Source organism: Schistocerca americana, chromosome 11 (genome assembly GCF_021461395.2).
Source record: "Schistocerca americana isolate TAMUIC-IGC-003095 chromosome 11, iqSchAmer2.1, whole genome shotgun sequence".
In the NCBI taxonomy this organism is placed as follows: domain Eukaryota; kingdom Metazoa; phylum Arthropoda; class Insecta; order Orthoptera; family Acrididae; genus Schistocerca; species Schistocerca americana.
This window is the reverse complement of record NC_060129.1, coordinates 139,816,248-139,826,744: the sequence shown is the minus strand read 5'-3', so window position 1 is coordinate 139,826,744 and position 10,497 is coordinate 139,816,248. Positions and strand designations below refer to the sequence as shown.

Genomic DNA, 10,497 nt, shown 5'->3' with positions numbered 1-10,497 from the left:
TTACAAATAGATCTTTTGGGGTCAAAGGTTTCATTGAGTTTGTAAATAATAACTTTGGATTGTTTAGTCTACTATGGCATTTTAAATATAGTACCCACGCTGGATACGATTCTGGGTGTTGTTTATAATTTCTTTTATTTTTTGCGTTATAAGAACATTAATATTTATTATTTACTAAAAGGATAATTAAGTGAATTAGGCAAAGCACGAGAATGCTAGTGAACGATAAGCACGGAGGAGGTTCAATGATTAGTGCTATCTTTGACTTTATGTTTAAAAAGAAAATTACAATAATTGCATTCTGATTGTTATTATTATAATTGTATTGGAATTTCGAAAGTGAATATTCTGTTCAGTTACAAGTTACAACCGTATTTTGGTGGTTTGTTGTTGGAGTACACGGAGGAAGATAATTTAAAAGATTTTGCGTGTGGTCGATGCGATTTGTGCGAAATGCGGTAGTCTCGCCTACACTTTTAAACTTATTCTCGCACGGAAGGATGCATAATTATATGGAATAAAATACAAATATGTCAGAACACTTTCCATGCTTTATGTTTTAAGGCACCCTTAGAAAATTGCATAGCTCAGCTGTAAAAGAGGCAATGGAATCGCGTAATGGTAGTCATCCACGAATTCCGTATAGAGTGTTTTGAAGTAGCTGTTTCATTTCCGCCGTTTCTCCGTGAAATTATGATCGGGTTCCTTCTATAAAATGAAATATTGTTACACTCGAAGTACTTCATGATACGGTAACAAACACAGCTGCAGCCTTATTCGTCAGTAACACTGTTAGGCTATTTCAGTCATTAGCATTAATGCACCATTTGCATGCAGGCTGATTTGCCTGGCTACAGTGGAATATTGACCTTATCTGAAATAACTGCTCGTGATGACAGACTGATACAAGTAAAAACTCATACTATAACGCAAATCAGGTAGAAGTAGAATTTGTTCTTGTTATTTCAATATGTAGCTGACACTTACAAGTGGTCTAACAGTAGTATAGGGCAAGTGAAACAATACAGGACTAGATGAGAATTTTAGAATTATTTGTATATTCGTCCATAGATCATTTGGCACAGTAATATGAGACATGTCAGAAACATACAGAAATAATATATACAAATGAAACATTTACAAATTAGGATAGGGTAGTAAAGCACAAAATGCTATGGTGTAATAAAGCATTCACCTTAGTGACAAGGGGAAACCACGGAAAACCCAACTCAGGATTAGTGACGGGGATAAATCTCAGACCTGAATGCGAGTACAGTACATTAAGACTGGAGTCTGTCTCCTCACTTGGTATGTGATTGCAAGGGGAATAACAAAATACCTCGTCTACATTGAGTGTGCAACATGGACAATCAGTAAATAAATGAAAAAGAAAATTTCAAAATAAAAACGCTACTGAAAAAGTGAGAACATGAGAACAGTTTACATAAAACTGCAGAAAAGCACAAAATGCACAATAATTGAAGAAAAGGATGGATTGCTACTCACCATAAAGATGACCCCAAACAAGGAAAATGAAAAGACAGTTGCATATTGTAGCTTTCAGCCAAAGACTTCTCCAGCATACCTCAAGTGCACATGCTCGCTACTACTGGCAGCTCCATTTCTTTGCTGAAGAAGGTTTTGGCTGAAAGCTATAATGTGTAACAGTCTCTTCTTTATGCATATCTGCAGCTCAGTGGGCCATCTTTCAGTGAGTAACGATCTATCCTTTTCCTAATATTGTTGATATTCAAACTTCGAGTTTCCTTCGTTTGAAAATGCACAATAAGTCAGTCAATGACGTAGGTAAAACATGACACTTTGATTCAAAACATTCTTCAAAAAATAAAAAACAAAAGCACATTATATAGCAGTGCTGAAATGTGTAAAGTACAAGCATACAAAAACTTGCCATCAGAATTAGGTTAGTTTCCTAACTCCTGGTAATCAGAAGTCCACACCTGACTCTGTCTATGCTTATGCTCATCACTTTCTACAAAAATTTGGAAACAGAGTGGCCGTTTGAACCCAGAAAGAAGATCTAGAAGAAAAATGTAATGTGTACACCTACATTCTGCAAACCACTGCGAAGTTCATCGCAGAGGGTATATCCCATCATACCACCTATTGGGGTTTCGTTGTGTTCCATTCACATATGGGAAGGATCCGTGTTTAAATGCCTCTATGTGCAGTAGTCCTCACGATCCCAATGTGAGCGATTAGGAGAGGGTTGTAGCATATTCCTAGATTCATTATTTAAAACTAGTTCTTGAAACTTTAAGTAGGCTTTCTTGGGATAGTTTACATCTGTCTTCAAAAGTCTTCCAGTTCAATTCCTTCAGTACCTGTCACACTTTTCCATGGATCAAACAAACCTGTGACCATTCATGTGTTGCCCTTCTCTGTATATGTTCAAAATTGCCTGTTAGTCCTATTTGCACTATGATGGAAGTACTCTCTATTGTGCCCTTCACAGTGCAGAGTATGGGTGTAGTTGTGAAAGTAGGTAATACTGAGTAACATTTAAATGTGGCTTTGTTTTTGAATGTTGTGATGAAGCAAGTTGGGATCTCTTTACTTCCTTCCTTAAATTAATTTTTTTTTGCATTTTTGCCTAATTAAATTTAACATGCATTTTCCATAAAAGAAAAAGGTTGGCCCTCAGTCTCAAAGAATATAGCTCCACATCTAATTTTGTGCTTAGCTTTGTGTATGTGATTAATTTACTAATTTATTTTGACCATTCCTAGTTAATACTTTTGTTATAGAGTGAAATCAGTAATTGTTTTGTGACTTAAATTCTATTGTTGGCTTATAAACAAATATAACTTCTGTACTAATTATAAACATTTGGAAGGAGAACTACTAGGATTCTCAAAGTATTTATTTGGCTCTGTTCAAAAAGATATTAGCAAAGCCAGCCCTTCATTAATTCCAAAATAATTACCACATTTGTCAAAAGTATTGTTTGCATATCTATATCTGTTAATTTCATTATTTAAACAAATAATTCAGCCCAACCTTTGTGGTAGCATAAGCTGTTAAAAAAGTAAGAATTTTTTTATGTATTTAGTTAAATGAATGAGTTATGTTTTACTGTAATTTCTGTAAATTAAACATTGAACAATGTGTAGTTTCCATTCCTATTATAGTGAGGCTGGATTTTTGGTCCCAAGACAGTCAGTCCGTGGCCGATTTTCAGAGGGGAATTATGTACTGTTTCAAGTGGAATTAGTGTAACACAAATAGGCCATGTGTTAAAACAATGACAGTGTCTGTTCAATTTATTTGAGAAGTAGTGTCACACATACCTTATTATTCTACTCGAACTGTGAGGCTAGGTCTTTACTGCTCATAGATATTCAACAGCAAACTATTGTAGAAGTATACTGATGTTTTCCTGCAATCTATTAACGAGACTTATCAAAATTTGCCGATAGTGAACTGGCCAGGTAACTGTGTAATATTAGGGGTTGTGAACAGTGAAAGTTAAGAACTGTGAAATGAAATGCAACTGTACAACTGCTACACCATTTACAATAGTTAGTGTTGAGCTTCCACCCTCCCCCCCCCTCCCCCCCCCCCCCCCATTTTTCAACCAGTATAACAGTGCAGTACATCGACACCGAGGACTATCAATGAAGAAATAAAGCAGGTGAAGGTCACAGTGTGAGAACTGCTTTAATGAAATAAAACATTTTAGGGCCTGTAAACAGTTAATGACATGACGATGTTCTCACTATTTTAGTGCTCAACTCTCTGGTTCAGGTTTGTAGTGGGTGTCGAGGCTCATCGCCAACGGCCTTGCTGCAGTAGTAACACCGGTTCCTGTCAGATCACTGAAGTTAAGTGCTGTGGGGCTGGGCTAGCACATGGATGGGTGACCATCCGGTCTGCCGAGTGCTGTTGGCAAGAGGGGTGCACTCAGCCCTTGTTAGGCAAATTGAGGAGCTACTTGATTGAAAAGTAGCGGCTCCGGTCTCGGAAACTGACATACGGCCGGGAGCGTGGTGTGCTGACCACATTCCCCTCCATATCCGCATCCAGTGACGCCTATGAGCAGAGGATGACACGGCGGCTGGTCAGTACTGTTGGGCCTTCAAGGCCTGTTCGGGAGGAGTTTAGTTTAGTTTTTAGTGGAGGCTCATCAGGTGTGGTGGTGGTGGTGGTGGTGGTGGTGGTGGTGGTGTTACAGGTGAAGGTTGTCAAGCTCGGGGAGTCGGGTCCGCAACTCGTGGTCGCGTTCTCGCTTCCCGAGCACGGGTTCCCGTGTTCAATCCCTGGCAGGGTCAGGGATTTTCTCCTGTCAGGAGATGACGGGGTGTTTGTGTTGTCCTCATCATTTCATCAGCATTCATGTAAGTGGTGAGATTGGACTGAGCAAAGGTTGGGAATTTGTACGGGCGCTGATAACCGTGCAGTTGAGTGCCCCACAAACCAATCATCATCATCATCATCATCATCATCATTGGGAAGTCAGTGAGGGTGGCTGTTACATGCCCAAAGGCATCAGTTGAACAGCATTGTCTCAAAATACATATTTTGTTCATGATATTACAACACGGATTGTCTTTCCCAGCATGGCAAAGGCACGCTAAGTCGCACACTCATGCAAAACGAGGATTGTGAATGAAGCTTTCTGGAGGCTGTGTGTATTGAGCATGACGTCCAGGTAGCCGGACCGGGAGTCTGCAGGCATGATTCTATAGCAACTGAACAGTAGGGAGTACAGTGGGCCCCAGCACTCTCAAAAATGGACGTGCGTTTAGGTGTGTACTAACACCGTACCGTGGATGGCAGACGTCATGAAGGCGGATGCTCATGACCCCAGTGGGCAGCACAGCCTACAGCCAAAGGAGGTGCCTCGCCTGACAGGTTGAAGGCAGTGCCTTGGAGTCACTTGGGACAGCTCTTCACAAGAGAAAGCCCTAGCTCGTCCCCTCTCTCTATCAGTCAGGGATGTGACCAAACAGTAGTGTCAGCTCACAGTGGCTAAGTCCTATCCCAGCGAACTGGCTGCAAGCTCAGAGTCGAAATTTTCCCACCGGCAGCACATCACGACTCACCATCCAACTTACCCTGTAACTACAAGGAACTTTGCTTCCGCCATTTGCCGATAGGTGGCGACAACGGTAAGTAGCGGTCGAAAGAAACAGATCGCAGACATCAGGCAGTTAGCTTGGACCTCAGTCAACATAACCTCATTCAAACATTAGTCGAGTTGTGTCTGCATTATAAAGTTGTTCTTGATTGAAAATGTCAGTTTATGAGCCTAATTCTCGTCATTTGCCGGAGGTGTTATGTTTTGTTTCAATATGAAGAAAACAGCGGCTGAGTCTCATTGAATGCTCTCAGGTACGTGTGGTAAGGACACTATTAGTGAAAGAATGTGTCGTGGGTGATTTCAACACTTCAAGAATGGTGATTTTAAAGTTGTAGACCGGCGTAGTGGTGGAAGAGAGAATGTTTTTGAAGATGCAGAATTGGAGACATTGCTGAGTGAACATTCACATCAGACTCAAGAAGAATTGGTACGATTAGTGGGAGTGACACAGCAAGCCATTTCAAAATGTCTCAAGGCGACGGGTATGATTCAGAAAGAAAGAACTTGGGTCCCGTGTGAGCTGAAACCGAGAGACATTGAACAGCGTTTGTGCGTTTGTGAACAGTTGCTTCAGTGGCAAAAACGGAAGGGATTTCTTCATCGCATTGTGACCAGGGACAAAAAATGGGTTCATTACATTAACCCTAAATGCAAAAAATCGAGGGAATATCCTGGTCATGCTTCCACATCATTCACAGCTCCAAGATCATGCACTACATTTGGTGGGACCAGGTCAGTGTTGTGTACTATAAGGTGTTAAAACTAAGTGAAACAATCACAGGGGCTCATTATCAAATGCAATTAATGCATTTGACTAGAGACGGCTGCAATACTGACTAGAGATGGCTGCAATACAGTGAGAGGCACGATAAAGTGATTTTGCAGCACAACAACGCTCGACCCCACATTGTAAAAGAGGTCAAAACGTACTTGGAAACGTTAAAATGGGAAGTCCTACCCCACCCGCCGTATTCTCCATACATTGCTCCCTCTGACTATCACCTGTTTAGATCAATGGATGGCCCGACTGACCAACACTTCCGATCTCATTAAGAAGTCGCAAATTGGATCGATTCGTGGATCGCTTCAAAAGAAGAACAATTTTTTCTACATGGGATTCGTACACTGCCCGAAAGATGGGAGAAAGTAGTGGCCAGTGATGGAAAATACTTTGAGTGATACATGTGTAACCAATTTGTTTCATTAAAGCCTCAAGTGTTAGGGAAAAAACGGCGGAAGCAAAGTTGTATACCTTGTAGAAATACAGTCATTCTGTCAGAATCATAGAAGCAGACGTGGTGACCAGACACTGAGATGGAGTCTCAGGTTTCTTGAAAGGGGGTTATTAAGCTGGCATGCATGAAGCTATGATATTTCCCCGATGTTTTGTGGCCACAGTTTTTAAAATAAATCATTTTGTTGATTGAGGGGGAAATCTCATACGAATTTTGAATATTAGTGAAAATAGAAAAATTGTAGAGAGGTTTAAAGTCTAATTACTTTGTGGGAAGATTTGATAAGGAGCATGCCTCATTTTGTGTGTTTTGTTATCTTTCTGAGGCTTTCTGCATGAGCTTTGTGCTCCCCCAGGAACACAAAAAGTTGTGATTGATGTCACGACGTGCGGAGTGAGTGACGGTGGCAGAGAATCTTCTGCACGAAACATGATTTCATGGAATACCAGTAACCAGAAGATTAATAATGTAAATGCTGATGTATATACTCTCGTTTTTTGCTTTGGAAGATTGGAGTCGGTTCATACGAGATGTACGTAACTGATCAAATTCAGATCAGGTATAATAAAAGTCTTCATATGAATCGGAGTTGCTGAGTTCTGGTTTTGGACATAAACAGAATTCTTCGACAGACATAAGGAGAGTATAACAATGAATCAGGGGGTTCACAAACTGCTCGGAGCTGAAGACCATTGAAGAGAGAATCTAAGAACTAGCCGAACCGTCGCCCATGGCACGCGTTGTGGTCATCTGGCCCCATTAACCTGAGATGTCAGCAGTCTTGTCTCTTTGTGGTGCCTCCGTTATTGTCAGTTTTCCCTGCCTTCACACCTTCCATCAGTACTAGGATGCTGTGGTGTGGCTGACCTCGAATGTTACGTGCCATTATTCTGTATTGTAAGGCACGCCAAATGACGTATCAGGTGCTGTCACACTGCACTGTTTGCGCTCCTCACTTACAGCTCAGCTCAATGACACTGGTACTCTTTGTGTGCTCCAGATTTTAATTGTGACACACGGTATGAGCCACACACTATTCTCAGCCATTTGTGCCAAGTGATAATTTGAAAATTTGTATGTGCACCTGGGAATCGGATCTGCTGTGCAACAATTTATACATTTTCAATAGAAAAGGGAGACACCAACAGTTTGTTAGGAAAAACCAACTACTTTACTAGCAACATCAGGTTTCATTTACTGTTTGTGTTCTATGTGTGCATAGTTTACATCATTTGGTAAATATAATTGATAGATTTGTTTAATTCTGCTTCAGGAAGTAACACATAGCAATACACATGCTTTATTCATCTTTATAAGCGATTAGTGTTGTCGAAGTTAAATAAAGTAATAATAATAAAAAACATAAGCAAATGTCACTAAGTACAAGTGAATAAAACAGGATAGATACACTGCTTATTATGTAAATGACAATAACAATAAATAATTACGTAATAGAGCAATATGAGATAATCCACTACATGTTGTTGTTGTTGTTGTTGTTGTTGTTGTGGTCTTCAGTCCTGAGGCTGGTTTGATGCAGCTCTCCATGCTACTCTATCTAATCATACAGTAAAGCTGCATTTCCTCGGGAAAAATTACGGCTGTAGTTTCCCCTTGCTTTCAGCCGTTCGCAGTACCAGCACAGCAAGGCCGTTTTGGTTAATGTTACAAGGCCAGATCAGTCAATCATCCAGACTGTTGCCCCTGCAACTACTGAAAAGGCTGCTGCCCCTCTTCAGGAACCACATGTTTGTCTGGTCTCTCAACAGATACCCCTCCGTTGTGGTTGCACCTACGGTACGGCCATCTGTATCGCTGAGGCACGCAAGCCTCCCCACCAACGGCAAGGTCCATGGTTCAAGGGGGGAAGATCCACTACATAGTAAAAAGAATATCAAAGACAATACATAATCAAACAGATAAATGACAATAAGCTCATGAGAGAGTAATAAAATAATGTTACACAGTCTGATGTACATGTTTATAAAATAATATCTGTCATTTGTTTATAATACATTCGCACACGAAATTTGAACAACTTGTCTCACACTCAAAGATCTCTTAAGCGGAGTAAAATCCGTTACTCTTCTCTCATTTCACAAAATTAGTTTTAAATTTGTTTACTGGCATTGTCAGGTAATTTGTTGTTGTAGAAAAGACTCGACCCCCTCCCATGAACTGTGGACGTTACTGTTTGTTGTAGGCCTCTGCTGTGATAGTCCACGCAAAACAACAGGGAGTGCAAGCTCCCTCCATGAAAAACACGAGCACACCATAACACCACCACCTGTAAATTTTTCTGCTGGCACTTCACATGGTGGCAGATGACGTTATCCAGACATTTGTCATACCCACACCTTGCTGTCAGATCACCACATTGTATACTGTGATTCATCACTCCACACAACTTTTACCACTGTTCAATTGTCCAATGTTTACGCTCCTTACACCAAGTGAGGCATCATTTGGCATTTACCAGTGTGATGTGTGGCTTATGAGCAGCCACTCGACCATCAAATCCAAGTTTTCTCACCTCCAGCTTAACTGTCATAGTACTTGCAGTGGATCCTGATGCAGTTTGGAATGTCTGTGCCTGGACAGATGTCTGCCTGTTGTTGTGTTGTGGTCTTCTGTCCTGAGACTGGTTTGATGCAGCTCTCCATGCTACTCTATCCTGTGCAAACTTCTTCATCTCCTGTACTTACTGCAACCTACATCCTTCTGAATCTGTTTAGTGTATTCATCTCTTGGTCGCCCTCTATGATTTTTACCCTCCATGCTGCTCTCCAATGCTAAATTTGTGATCCCTTGATGCCTCAGAACATGTCCTACCAACCGGTCCCTTCTTCTTGTCAAGTTGTGCCACAAACTCCTCTTCTCCCCAATCCTATTCAATACCTCCTCATTAGTTATGTGATATACCCATCTAATCTTCAGAATTCTTCCGTAGCACCACATTTCGAAAGCTGCTATTCTCTTCTTGTCCAAACTATTTATCGTCCATGTTTCACTTCCATACATGGCTACACTCCATACAAATACTTTCAGAAACAACTTCCTGACACTTAAATCTATACTCGATGTTAACAAATTTCTCTTCTTCAGAAACGCTTTCCTTGCCATTGCCAGTCTACATTTTATATCCTCTCTGCTTCGACCATCATCAGTTATTTTGCTCCCCAAATAGCAAAACTCCTTTACTACTTTAAGTGTCTCATTTCCTAATCTAATTCCCTCAGCATCACCCGACTTAATTTGACCACATTCCATTATCCTCGTTTTGCTTTTGTTGATGTTCATCTTATATCCTCTTTTCAAGACACTGTCCATTCCGTTCAACTGCTCTTCCAAGTCCTTTGCTGTCTCTGACAGAATTACAATGTCATCGGCGAACCTCAAAGTTTTTATTTCTTCTCCATGGATTTTAATACCTACTCCAAATTTTTCTTTTGTTTCCTTTACTGCTTGCTCAATATACAGATTGAATAACATCGGGGACAGGCTACAACCCTGTCTCACTCCCTTCCCAACCACTGCTTCCCTTTCATGCCCCTTGACTCTTATAACTGCCATCTGGTTTCTGTACAAATTGTAAATAGCCTTTCGCTCCCTGTATTTTACCCCTGCCACCTTCAGAATTTGAAAGAGAGTATTCCAGTCAACATTGTCAAAAGCTTTCTCTATGTCTACAAATGCTAGAAATGTAGGTTTGTCTTTCGTTAATCCATTTTCTAAGATAAGTCTTAGGGTCAGTATTGCCTCACGTGTTCCATCATTTCTACGGAATCCAAACTGATCTTCCCCGAGGTCGGCTTCTACTAGTTTTTCCATTCGTCTGTAAAGAATTCGCGTTAGTATTTTGCAGCTGTGAATTATTAAACTGATTGTTCGGTAATTTTCACATTTGTCAACACCTGCTTTTTTTGGGATTGGAATTATTATATTCTTCTTGAAGTCTGAGGGTATTTCGCCTGTCTCATAAATCTTGCTCACCAGATGGTAGAGTTTTGTCAGGACTGGCTCTCCCAAGGCCATTAGTAGTTCCAATGGAATGTTGTCTACTCCCGGGGCCTTGTTTCGACTCAGGTCTTTCAGTGCTCTGTCAAACTCTTCACGCAATATCGTATCTCCCATTTCATCTTCATCTACATCCTCTTC

General features: G+C 40.7%; 1 pseudogene; it reads left to right on the top strand.

Annotated features, from left to right (window-relative positions):
* The first annotated feature begins 3,794 nt into the window (after positions 1-3,794).
* On the top strand, positions 3,795-3,912 carry LOC124554367 (annotated as a pseudogene).
* Positions 3,913-10,497: the final 6,585 nt, after the last annotated feature.